This window comes from Myotis brandtii, unplaced genomic scaffold (genome assembly GCF_000412655.1).
Source record: "Myotis brandtii unplaced genomic scaffold, ASM41265v1 scaffold440, whole genome shotgun sequence".
Taxonomy (NCBI): domain Eukaryota; kingdom Metazoa; phylum Chordata; class Mammalia; order Chiroptera; family Vespertilionidae; genus Myotis; species Myotis brandtii.
The window spans coordinates 6,512,307-6,526,356 of NW_005366834.1; positions in this window are offsets into that span (position 1 = coordinate 6,512,307).

The window sequence follows — 14,050 nt, forward strand, 5'->3', positions numbered from 1 at the left end:
GCACTGCCGTGTACCTCGTTCATACCCATACGCCTTTAATTTTGAGCATTTTTACTTTGGGGGACAGTGAGGATAGTATGTGTGCTGACCTGTAATACTCCTGCCACTTTCCCCCCAGACTTTGTGAATTTCCTTCTTAGTTTTGATTCTGGGTTTGTGAAGCAATCCACTGTCTCACCTCTGTCTACATCACAATTTTATAGAATTCAGTTTTTTTGCCTTTCTGGAGTAAAATTCTATTGGGAGGGAAGACAAAGAAAAGAGAGATTTAGACATCATCTCCTTAGAGTTGAATGAACCAGACAAGAAACATGATGAATGTACTTAAATAGGAGACATCTTTGTGGACTAGGGAAATATGGAAATGTCCGATGGTTTGTTTCCTGGTCATTCCTTCCTTGTATGTTTGTCTGTCTTTCTTTCCCTAGATACACCGTTTCCCACTCTGTCTTCTGTAGCTAGGATTCCTTGGGCTTCCTAGCCCATCCCTACACAGTGATTTGCTACTATTTTGTTCTTTCATAGCCACATGCTATTTTTTTAAAGGTTTTAAATGGACCAATTACTCTTTTCAAAGCAGAGTTAGTTTTAATTCTTTTTAAATATATATATTTTTATTGATTTCAGAGAGGAAGGGAGAGGGAAAGAGATAGAAACATCAATGATGAGAGAGAATCATTGATTGGCTGCCTCCTGCAAGCCCCACGTTGGGATCGAGCCAGTAACTTGGGCATGTGCCCTGACTGGGAGTTGAACCATGACCTTCTGGTTCATAGGTCGATGCTCAACCACTGAGCCATGCCGGCTACATGTTCTTTTCTTGACATCTCATGGCCATTGCATTGGAGAAGTGGGTAGAGAACCTGCTTAAGACCTAGGGAATGCTGCTATCCTTAACTTCATGCTTGATCATTTTTAACTAGAGGCCTGGTGCATGAAAATTCATGCACTGAAGGGGGGGGGTCCCTCAGCCCGGGAGCCCTCAGGGGCTGGAGGTGACCTGGTGATCAGGGGAAGGCGATGCCCCCATCACACCTCTGCTGCTGCCACTGCCGGCAGCACAAGCCTCGACCGGCCCTGGTTATCTGAGCCTCAGGTGCCTGGGCAACCGCCGTCTGAGGCTTGCCTTCATCTTGGGCCACCCTGGGCAGCTGGGAGGCTAAGGGGACTGGGCGACTCCAGAGGCAGGCCGCCCCAGCAGGGCTGAGGGGACTGGACACTGCCATCTTGTGGCTGTGGGGTGGCTGGGCAACCGCCATCTGAGGCTTGCCTTCACCTTGGGCCACCCTGGGCAGCTGGGAGGCTAAGGGGATTGGGCGACTCCAGAGGCAGGCCTGAGGGGACTGGACACTGCCATCTTGTGGCTGTGGGCGGCGCCATCTTTAAGGGTGGCGCAGTCAATTAGCATAGTCCCTCCTTACTGGCTGTGGGTGCCACCATCTTTGAGGGTGGGACAGTCAATTAGCATAGTCCCTCATTATTCGCTGTGGGCACTGCCATCTTTGTGATGGCATGAGGGTCAATTAGCATATTCCCTCTTTATTAGATAGGATTTTCCCTACTTGACATATTGTTGTTATTGGTCTTTGGTCTCTCCAAATTTTCATTATTCACAATTCTTTTTTATTAAATTTAAAATTAATCCAAATTAACACCAAATTTGATCATTTTGCTAAATCCAAATTTGTAATCCAATCCCTGTGGATATTTCCACTCATTGCTTATTGTCTTTAACACAGCCAGTTGTCTACATTTACAGTGGATACAGAGCAATGGTATTACAGGTTCTTCATCAGTACAAAGTTCGCACTGGCTGCTGCAGCTGGCTTCCCCGTGACTGTGGAATCTTCTCTCTTGGGAGAAATCTCAGGACCACATGGCCCTTGCAAGTTTATGTGTCTGTCTTTAGTTTGAGACATCAAGACTGGGATCAACACTGATTGTAGTGATGGCGACACAACTCTGAATCTTCTAAAAGCCAATGAATTGTACACTCTAAATGTGTGAAGTGTCTGTTGTGTGAATTATATCTCAATAAGATGTTTATTTTTAAAAGACCAGGATTAAAAGTCAGAGAATATAACCTATTCCCTGTCCATAGGTGTTACCTGTGGCTGTGCTGGTTGTTTGCACTGAATGTCTACAGAATGGATGCAGGCTTGACCTATTCGTCCTGCTTTGCTGGATGTGAATTTGTGGTTTAGTGAGCATAACATGCTTTTATGCACCATTTCCCCCCCCTCCACTGTGAGGTGTAGGTAGCATTCTTGTTTTACAGATCAGGAAATAGACTCAGGGAAGGTCTTAATATTATAACGCACTGATACAGAATCCTGGGCCTCATTTATTCTACAGTGCACACTTGCACACCCAGTGCGCTGTAAACATTTACTCAAGTCCATGAGATTTGCAGCAGCTCTGGAAGAAGCTTGTTCTAGAGCTAGAAATACATGGAATCTAATGTTTACATTATTGTTACATACATGATATACACACATGAGTAACAAATGTTGCAGGAATGAAAGGAGGTACCACCTTTTCTTGCCTAGAATGTGAATGAATTTGAATTTTGCCCCCCACCAATTTTGGTCACTTGTGGATTCATAATTGTTAAGCTGCTCTCCTCCACCTTAGTTATTTCTAAACTCTTTTAAGATCCCATTGGACATTATTAATTTGGAATTCACAGTAATTTGTATGCAGGAGACCAGCTGTGTTGCCAACTCAGTGTGCAGACTTTTTTGCAAGATAATCTGTCAGTCTAGAGAAATTTATAAATGCTTTGAAGAATACACATTTCATTTAGCCTCATTTGTAACCAGCACATTATTTATGACAAAAATTGATGGAGATTAGGAAGATTTGGTTAGCTTGTTAATACTGCTGCAAACATTTGAATGTTCACATAATAATTTATTGATCATTTGTGGGCTGAACCTGGGTGCTCAGGATTGTATGTTGAGATTCCTCTGCGGTACATACATATCAGTAACTGACAGGCCAAGAAAAACCTATTTCTCCTCCCAGTAGTACATACTGGTCATGACTACTCTGCAAAGTCAAACTTTTTCAGCTCCTTCAGAAAACCTTTTAGTATAAGCTATTTGCTGAGTAAACATGATGCATTTCTTTTGAGGAAAGAATGCCTTTATATTTAGCATATACCTAAAACTACAGGCAGAGCATTAAAACTATATTAAAAACATCAATTCTGTTCCCTAAATCTTAATGTTTATTTCATTGAATATGACCTCTAAATCCTGAACTCACGGCATTCGTTATATTACTCCCTTATATTTTACTAGAGGCCTGATGCATGAAAATTTGTTCAAGAGTAGGCCTTCCTTCCCCTGGCTGCTGGCACCGGCTTCCCTCGGCACCCGGGCTGCTTCCCTCTTCCAGCCGCCCTCAGGCACCCGGGACCCGGGCTGGCTTCCCTCTGGCCCTCACCCGGGCTGCTTCCCTCTTCCAGCTGCCCGCAGGCACCCAGGCCAGGGCTGGCTTCCCTCTGGCCCTAGCTTCATCAGGAAGGACATCCAGAATGATGTCTGGAAGATGCCTGGTCTAATGAGCATATTACCGTTTTATTATTATAGATTATTATTGACCACATTTGCTATTTCATCCTCAAGTACCACTTTCACCTGGCGTGATGTGTCTCTGACATGTTGCCCTGCCCAAGCTTACCCATTTTCTAACACAGCATCTGCAAATGTGGAAAATACTACTTATAAAGGCAAGGGATTGGAGTTTTTTCTGAAGAGAGCTTTAGAATGCTTAGTGCTGGATAATGAGAATATTAAGTTGACAATAAATGGAAACTATTATAACATTTATGCCTGGAGCATGACTCTCCTTCTAAGAGGTCTTTGCTATTTCTAATTCAAGGGAATGAGCTCTATTTGGACAAGTTGGTAGTATATATTTTTTTATTCATCTTAAGACTTGGGGGAATTCTTCCTGGAAATAAACACAAAAATATATACTATTTGAAAATCAGTAACTATAAAGCAAAAATAAAATAGTTTATGTGCCAGATATTGTGGTAGGCACATTGCATGTATCAGCTAATTTAGTCCTCAGAACAACTCTGAAGGAGGCAATATTTTCATTTATCCAGGTGGGAAAACTGAGGCATAAAGAAGGCTCTAGTAAGTGGCAGTGTTGGGGTATAAATCTAGGTAGTCACCTCCAGAGTCCGCACTCTTAACCACTGCACGAGGAGTTACTCAATCTTTCCATCATGGAACCCCTTTACAAAAAGGTACTGAGGACCCTGAAGAGATTTTGTTCTTGTTAGTTGTATCTATCAATATATACCATGTTAGAAATGAAGATTGAGAACATTTTTAAATGTTAATTTAAAAATAATACAATCATGTTAACAATATATTTTTATGAGAAATAGCTATAATTTCTTTTAAAATGTGTAGGGAGAAGAATGAATTGGTTTTATAGTTTTGCAATTATCTTTCACATCCCGCTTCACAAAAGATGACTGGGTTGGTATATCTGCTTCTTCAGCTATGACACACATCACATAGACACGGGAAACACCGCTGTGACTCAATGGGAGGGAGGACAGGGTGAAAAGTGTAGATACCATCTTTAGTGTAGTAACATTTGTCGATGTTTCTCTCTCTTCCTCTCTTAAAAAAAAAAAGAAGACTTTGTCTCTGGACCCCCAGGGGTTCCCAGATCACACTTTGAGAACCTCTCAGTACACAGGGTAAGTGTCTTGGCTGAATACTAAGTGCTCCTTTAAAAATAGTATTTCTTCAAGTATAGCCCAGCCTGGTGTGTGGAAGGAGCAGCAGCTGTGACTGGAGGCTGGGGTGCCACCGTGTTCGGGGCCCTGGTAGTTCTTTACCTTTGCTAAGTTGCATTGTTTCTCTCAGCCTCAGATTTTCATCTAAAATAGTGCCAGTTACAAATCCCTTGCAGAGACATTGTAGGAACTCCAAACACTAGGAGGCCAGGTGCCTAACAGGTGCTGACACACTGAGGATGGGGTGCCTGATCAAGGGCAGCTCTTATTCCAGACTGACCACTGGGGTGCCACCGTGTTCGGCCCTGGTAGTTCTTTATCTTTGCTAAGTTGCATTGTTTCTCTCAGCCTCAGATTCCTCATCTAAAGTAGGGCTAGTTACAAATCCCTTGCAGAGACATTGTAGGAATTCCAAGCACTAGGAGTCCAGGTGCCTAACAGGTGCTGACACACTGAGGATGTGGTGCCTGATCAAGGGCAGCTCTTATTCCAGACTGACCAATGACAGCCAGGGAAGGAAGGAGGGGAGTCATATTGGCAAAAGGGAAGGAGAAGAGAGCCAACAGGGCCGATCCACAGACCCTTATCTGAGAACTAGATAGATGTTGCAAGTCAGATGTATCCAGAGATTCATTAATTTGGAGTTTTAAAAAGTTAAAACTGTGCCCATCTATATATATATAAAACCCTAATATGCAAATAGTCCGAACAGCAGAACAACCAAACAACCAGTTGCTATGATGTGCGCTGACCACCAGGTGGTGTGGCAGAACATGGTGGGTGCTGGCCACTGTGAGATGGTGGAGCAGGTGAGCAGGGGTGCCAGAACACGGCAGAACATGGTGGGTGTTGGCCACCGTGAGATGGTGGAGCAGGTGAGCAGGGGTGCCAGAACAAGGCGGGGTGCAGTTCGCTGTCATCAGGGCAAGCCTCTGGTAGTTACTGAAAATTCTTTGCTCCTGTGCAACACGGTCCTGCCTGGTGCTCGCACCTGCTGCGGGCGCCAGCCTCACTTGCACCCGCTGTTGGCACTGGAGCCGCTGCTCACACCAACTTCTGGCGCCCAGCACTGGCCCTGATCGCTCAGTGCCATCAGTGGGTGGAGCGGTGGCTGCCAGCCCCGATCTCCCCTGAGAGCTTCTCCACCTCCCCCTGCTCCTGAGGGGCGATTAGAACAGCAGCCGCTGCTCGAACCTGCTGACTAAAACCATTAGTGCCAGGATGTCCAAGGAAGGAGGTGCTTAAATGAGGTCTGGAACTGGGTCACCAGCTGGCCCGTGGTCAATGAGGACACCATCACTCAGGGAGTGTGGAGTACTGGTAGCCTTGGGCATGCTGTAGCCCAGTAATTGTTCAAAGTTCCACTGTGGTGAGACACCTGGGAGGGAGTGCATTGGTGGGTGCAAGGTCTTGAGGGGTTCAAGGACAGTGGTAATTTTAGGTACAGTAAGTCCTCAATGTTGTCAATAGTTTCTTAGAAATTGCAGCTTTAAGCAAAACAACATATAATGAGCCAAAATCGATTTTACCATAGGCTAATTGAGAGAAACAAGAGTTAAACTCCTATGTTGCCTTATGGTCACACAAACATCACCAAAAATCCAAAAAAGACCCCAAACACTTCTAATATTAGACATTGAAATAAATGTGAGCTAAACATTTAAGGAAGATTGATAAAAACAAGTAAGATAATTATTTCCCAACCTGCTGAATCCAGTAAAGTCTGCCACCTTTAATACACTCAATACTGCAAGTCCTCATTTAATTCCCATCTGTCCCCCTCCCCCACCAAAACCAGTGATCCTGGTAATTGTGAGCAGACTGCCATAAAAGTCAACTAATTCCTAACGTATCTATTACCACTACTGAGAATCCAACCTGCCAGCAACAGAAGCCAACACTGAGGCCCCAATACAACATTCTTTCCTAAGGTGAGCAACCAGTTACTTGTGAGCCACTGGACTGCATTTGATCCCTTTCAATCTGGAAGTGGCAATGATGAATCTTGATTGGAATTGGCACATTCCAGAAGTGGCTTTGCTTTTTTCTGCCCCAGGAACTCAGCCACCACCAGCATCCATGAGCTTGCATATTATTTGATAAACTGACATAGAACCCTACATGATGTAACCCTGGACCACAGATCCCATTATACTGTAATAGCAGAGGAAGAGCGACAATGGGCATAAATGACTAGATCCCACCCACACCATACTATCCACCCAGAGCTGCCTGCCCAATAGAGCCTTTTGAACCCACAGCTCAGGTGACAGCCTGGAGATGATAACCTCTGAGGAAGCAGTGACATTGAATCAATGTCCATTATATAATGCTGTGCTCCCAATAGGTGCATTAAACAAGAATTGGAAGCAGGCCTGACCCCACTTACCATTACTCTCCATGATGTGCTGGGGGATTTGTGCTTCCTGGTGACTGCACATTGAGTCTCTGGGGTCCTGGTCCCCAGACAGGAATGCTTCGTCAGAGTATACAGCAAGGATTCCATGAAACTTTAAGGTACAACTGCTACCTGGTTGCAGCCACATCTACCCAGGAGATTCACTGGGTTGTTCTTGGTACTCCCTTATCAAATGTAGTGGTAAGTAAGCAAGAGCAATGGCTTGCATTTGACCATTTACCACCACAGCCATGTCTTCATGCTGACCTAGGGCTCAGAGCACTCAGGAATGAGAACCTGGGTCACCCCACCAGGTAAGCAACCCAGACTAGCAGGAGTGCTATGTGAGGGTGTAGGGGAGCCCAGAAAGGGCAATAGAAGAGGGAAATAATGATATCAGGTATAGTGGCAAGAATCCCAAAAACTTTCTCTTACAAGCTTCCCTGGAAAAACATATCATTCAGAATCATATGGAGCTAGTTTCAGATGGGATGAGAGTATATGAAGGTATTAGAACTGAGAGGCTCAAGGGGTGGACTGTAATGGATGAACAGTTTTACTCCCTAGACCTCCCAGTCAGGACCAAAGAATTCATTTCCCAAGCAGTGAGAAGAGCTGGCTGACTCCTGCACAGGGACTCATCAGTGAGTCCTACTCAGGAATGGCCCAAGGTTACGGTCCATTACCAGAGATGGACTTAAGTGAAGATAGGAAGGCTTGGCACCCTTGCCTCAATGAGGACAACTCTGAAAGGCCACTCCCATTTCCCTGTGGTATTGGCTAAGAACTCTTTGCACTTGCATCACAGCTCAGCTTCTCCCTGTGCCCATCTGCTCCTCTCACCTTCACAGGTGTGTTTCTTAGAGCACGTCCCAGTAAAGCCCCTGCGTGTGACCTTATATCTCAGAGTCTGGTTCCCAGGAACCTGACCAAAGTGCGTACTCCGGTTTTGTTTAAGCATCTTATAAATGCCTTCATTGTCCCAGTTGCTTTGATACTGAGGTTAGAAACAAACCAGTGAATAAGAGTAAATAATTTTTCCTTCACAAATTGAAAATTAAAATATTCAGTAGTTTCATTCAGCAGAAAACTTTTGAACACAAAGGGCTTTGCTTCTATGGGAAGACTCCCCACATAGCATCGTTCCTTCAGTGAGCTTTTGGTGTTTCAATTATTCGAACACAAAGGGCTTTGCTTCTATGGGAAGGCTCCCCACATAGCATCATCGTTCCTTCAGTGAGCTTTTGGTGTTTCAATTATTTATTTTTCAATCAAGTTCTAATCCATTGTTTAGATAGATGTTGCTGAAGTATTTTGGAAATGTAGTGTGTTTTTAAAATTAGATCCCCAGTTGTCATTATAGGGAATGTGTGTGGGCATATGGTGAATGGTCTTATTTTTAACCCCTGGATGCTGTTGGCTTGCTTCATTGTATCCCTGGAAAAGTAAGGCTGTCACGCGTGTTCTTTTTCTCACTCCACGCACAATTTTGTTTCATGTTGTTACCCACAGCATCAGATTTTTTTGGGGAAAAAAATCAGCACCTTCACCTCATTAAAGAAGATCACAGACAATTGATCTGCGGGATTTATGTTCTCTTTCTGTCTCCAAATTATTTCTTTGCGACAGGAAAGACATGTTCACTGAGCATATCATAGATCTTTTAATTCACTTAATTTATTTCTGAAATTGATAGTTTTCACGCTCTTTCTATTTAAAGTTTCGGCAGTGGGTAACAAAAGAACATAGTTTATCTTTTTTTAATCATCAGTTTCAAAACTAGTCAGATAATACGTGCAGTGATCCATTTCAAATATAGATAAGAAATCAGTAAGAAGCATGTGGAGCAGGTTTTTCTGACAGTTTTTCCTCAGATTATTTATGGAATATACCAAAACCACGAAAGTAGACAGACTATTATAATGAACCTTCATGTACTCATCACTCAGCTTCGACAATTATCAACACTTTATAAATCTTGTTTCATTTATCCATCTCTACCTCCTGCTCCTTCCCATCACACTCACACACTCATATTCTTTCTCTCTCTCTCTCTCTCTCTCTCTCTCTCTCTCTCTCTCTCATCTCTCTCTCACACACATACCCACACATACACACTTTTTCCCCCTAGAATAATTGAAGAAATATCAGATGGTGTGTCATTTTCCTCATAAAGTACTTTATATGCATTTAAGCAATAAGACTTTAAAAAGGTAACCACCTGGGTATTATATACCCAACAAAAATGTCTTAAATTCTAATACCCAGTGCATATTCAAATGTCCCCAATTGTCTCAAATTTGTTCTTCTACAGTTGGTTATTCAAATAATAAGAACCAATAAAGTCAACAGTATTCAGTCTGCATAGTTCCTCCTCCCTCTCATGCCATTGAATTTGTTGGTGAAATCGAATTATTTATCCTCTATATTCCATATTCTAGAATTGCACCATTGTTTTTCTGGGATGTATTTGACTTGTGCCTCTGTTCTCTGTATTTCCCATAAACATAGTTAGGTCTGAGGCTTATACGACTAAAGTTCAAATGTTTTTTTTTTAGGTCATGATATTCCTTATCCCGTGAACTTTCTGTTGAGTCATATCGGGAGCTCATGCTGTCAGGTGGCCTCACTTTCAGTCATGTCAGTGGTGTCAGCATGCCCCATCCTCTGCGAGTTTCTTATAAACATTTCACCCGGGGCTGCAGCGTTCCCTGACAACTGTGGCCTAGATCCAGTGTCTCATTAAGGATTGAAATGGCACTCCCCGCCCCCCCACTACATCATTCCTTCTGCATTAATTAGCCATCACTCTTCTATAAAAAATAATTTATCCTAATCAATTATTAGGCTGCTCTGAAATACAACTTGTATAGGAAAAGCAGGATAAATTCTTGATTCTTTCTACATATTTATAAAATTTCAGAGTAATGAGTTTGTAAACTTATAACAACCTACATGTTTTTTAAAAAGCATTAGTCTGAATGCATGAGTTTTTTTATGTATTTAACATTTTAATTGTTTAATTGATTATTATTCTTTTTGCTAGTCATATGTGCCCTTTTGACTGATGTTGGCTATCTTTTGACATGACCTGTTTAGTCTTTAATAGTTCCTTGCTTTTCTGCATTTCAAGATGTTCCAGACTTGTCTTGTACATTTCAGAGTCCATATGGATTTCTGAAAGGTGATTTACTGGGCCAAAAGGAATGACTGTTTTTAAGGAGTGGGACACATAGTAGGAAGCATGGGTTTTGGAGGTGGGTTAGAGTCTTAGCTCTATTGCTTACTAGCTCTGGGGCCTTAGAAAAAGCTTTATGTAAAAAATGAGGATAATATGGGTCCCTATAAGGAAGAGGATGTTATAATAACGTAGTCAATTATTTTATTATTAGAGGCCCAGCATGAAATTTGTGCACTTGGGGGGTTCCCTCAGCCCTTCCTGAGCCCTCTCGCCCACTGCGCTCGCCAGCCGTGAGCCTGGCTTCTGGCTGAGCGGTGCTCCCCCTGTGGTAGTGCACTGACCACTGGGGGGCGACTCCTGTGTTGAGTGTCTGCCCTCTGGTGGTCAGTGCACGTCATAGTGACCGGTCCTTCCGCTGTTCAGTCATTTGCATATTATATATAGGATAGTGATTAGTGGAAAAGCAAGATTCACAATTATATAAAAAAACAGAGAGAAATTATTGTGAACAAATATGCTGACATGTTAATAGTTGTGTCTTTTGGTGATGGGACTCAGAGATCATATTTCTCTTCTTTATGCTTTAGACTGTATTTTTCCATAGAGTGGAAATAAGATAACTGTATTAAAAGAAAATGAAGTCTGTACCACAAAACCTATAGTGTTGATTAGAATTCATTTGGGATATGATTCATCATATATATTTTTGTATCTCTCATGGTCCATTTAATCCTCTTATCTTATAACAGAATTTAATGCCAATTATATAATAAAGAAAAATATTGATGTAACTGTACTCCACCACCTGCTTCCTTTCTCTATGCCACGTCATATTGATTTCAATAGACCAGGTCAAAGCTGAGTATTTCCTGCTTTCAAGGATGACCTCTGAAGGCCTCAGACTATTCTGCCTCCTGGCTCTCAGGGGACAGCCTCTAAGTTCTGGGTTGGCAGCTGAAGACAGAACAGTAAAAACAGGAAGTAAAAGAAAATCTCCATTTGACATGGTTATAAATCAGTTTTCTCAGGGGACAGAATTGCTGGTGTTGGTGCTCATTGAAAATAATCTTATTGATCAGAAAACTAAACCATAGGATTCAGATGATTTGTCAAAGATGAATTAATTTTATAATCTTGTAATCCTTTAATCCTTGCAAATGATAAAAAACTTTTGTGAAAGATGTCAGCGAAGGTTTTTAACCTAGGATTTAGTCTGATTTTCAGGAATGGTATTTTGATCCTGGAGTTGAGGGTCATAATTTCCCTTTTAAAATGGACAATGAGCCCTGGCTGGTGTGGCTCAGTTTGTTGGAGTGTCGTCCCATACACGGAAAGGTCTCGGGTTTGATTCCTGGTCAGGGCATATACCCAGGTTGCAGTTCAATCCCTGGTCAGGACATGTAAGGGAGGCAACCGATGGAAGTTTCTCTCTGTCTCTTTCCTTTCCCCTTCCTCTCTCTCTAAAATCAATAAAAACATATCCTAAAGTGACAATGAGCCTGGCTGGAGTGGCTCAGTGTTGAATGTCGACCTATGAACCAAGAGATCATGGTTTGATTCCCCGTTGGGGCATGTGTCTGGGTTGCAGGCTCGATCCCCAGTGTGGGGCATGCAGGAGACAGCCGATCAATGATTCTCTCTCATCATTGATGTTTCTATCTCTCTCTCTCTCCCTCTCCCTTCCTCTCTGGCCCAGTGTGGGCATGCAGGAGACAGCCGATCAATGATTCTCTCTCATCATTGATGTTTCTATCTCTCTCTCTCCCTCTCCCTTCCTCTCTGGAATACAAAAAAAAAAGGACAATGAAACTCTACAGACATCTGAGATCTAATGGAGAGTGATAATCACAGATAACATTTTTCTTTATATTTTATTCTATTTAAATATATTTTATTTTAAAAGGGAATTCTTGATTTTAATTTTAAAATAGGTAAACTAAGTCTTATGTTGTGGAAATTCACTACGGTGTCCTGCTCAATTAAATGTGAACAATGAATTGCCTTTGACAGTCTTTAGGTGGCTGTGCTTGAAGAAACATGTAAAGTAAAGCGTCCTAGTAACTGAAAATAACTGGTAAGGGTTGTTTTCCTCTTTATTTTCCTTTGCCTTCATGTTCTTCCTCTTCGATGAGCTGATTTGGATGCTGATCTGTGGATAAACCAAATCCAAGCATTTAGCATCAGGACCGTTGTCACTAAAAGTGCTGCTTCATTCAACAGCACATCTTTAGTGGGCTCTTGTTCCTGGTGTAGGTTCTCTGTTGGATGTCGGAGCACGTTGTTGATGGAGACATGGTGCCTGTTCACACAGACCTTGTAGCCTAGCTAGCTGGACTGGACATACACACACCGATAAATAAGAGGTTAGCAGAGGCTATACCAAGAGTGTTGTGTGCTATGTGATGTCTGATGACAGGAGCCATGTAATTGTTGTAGGCTGGTAGTCTGAAATCAAAGGGTAGGCAAGCTGGAGACCCAGGGAAGAGTTGATGTTGTAGTCTTCAGTCAGAAGGCATTTCTGAGGCAGAATTGTCTTTTTCTTGGGGAGATCTCAATCTTTTTCTCTTAAGGCCTTCAACTGATTGAACGAGACCCACCTTCAACTGATTGGACACGGTCCATCTAATTCATTCCTATGGCACAAGCTTAATATTAAAAAAGAGAAAATAAATATTGCTCTCATTCCTGACCTCAGGCTACCTTAAGTCCTTACCCAGAGGCAGTAACTATTAACAGATTGTTGAATTCCTTGTAAACATATTCTATGCACATATGAGCAAATGAGTATAGATGCTTCTTAAAAAATATAACAATAACACTTTGCTCATTTTTTTTCAATTAACAAAATACCTTGGAAATTGTATCCTTTAAATTTAGTTAAAGCTGCCTTTATTTTTTTAACAAAGTAATATTTCATTGTACAAATATATACCATAATTTGTTTAGTCAATTCCCAATATTATGTTTATACAGACATAATGGCCATAAATATCCTTGTACACACATTTCCCCCATTCTTTTTTTTTGTTTAAATAGGAATGCTTCACAAATTTGTGTGTCATCCTTGCATAAGGGCCATGCTAATCTTCTCTGTATTGTTTCAATTTTAGTATATGTGCTGCTGAAGCGAGCACTCCCTCATTCTTTAGGATATATCCCTAGAAATAGAATTGCTAGGTCAAGGGGTATGGGCATTTGAAATTTTGACATATTAGTCAATTGTCCTCCATAAAGGACTTCCAGCTAACACCCCTGCAATTGGTTGTTTTCAGCTCCAAATTACAGATGTAGAAACATGACATCACAGGTGTTATATTCAAGGATGGTGATGGATTTGGGCTGACCCACTTTCTTTTTTTTCTTTTCCATTTTTCTCAAGCCACTGGTGACCGATCATCAGCATTTGGGAGTGGCTGCCTGGGTGTAGTCTGAGGAAAGGGAACAAAGTGAGGGGAACTCCCCCATGGCAGCATCTACCCCCGACCAGTACCTTATTCTATTAGGCTTTGTTCAGGTACCAACCTACCTCAAAGAAATTGTGGGTTTGATTCCAAACCACCACAATAAAGCAAGTCCTTATTTTTTTTTGCTGGTGGTGGGTCTTGCCTTCAATTTGTAAAAAAACGCAACATCTGTGCAGTGCAATGAAGCAAAGTGCAGTGACATGAGGTATGCCCGTGCAAGAATGTAGTCTCTTCTTGTG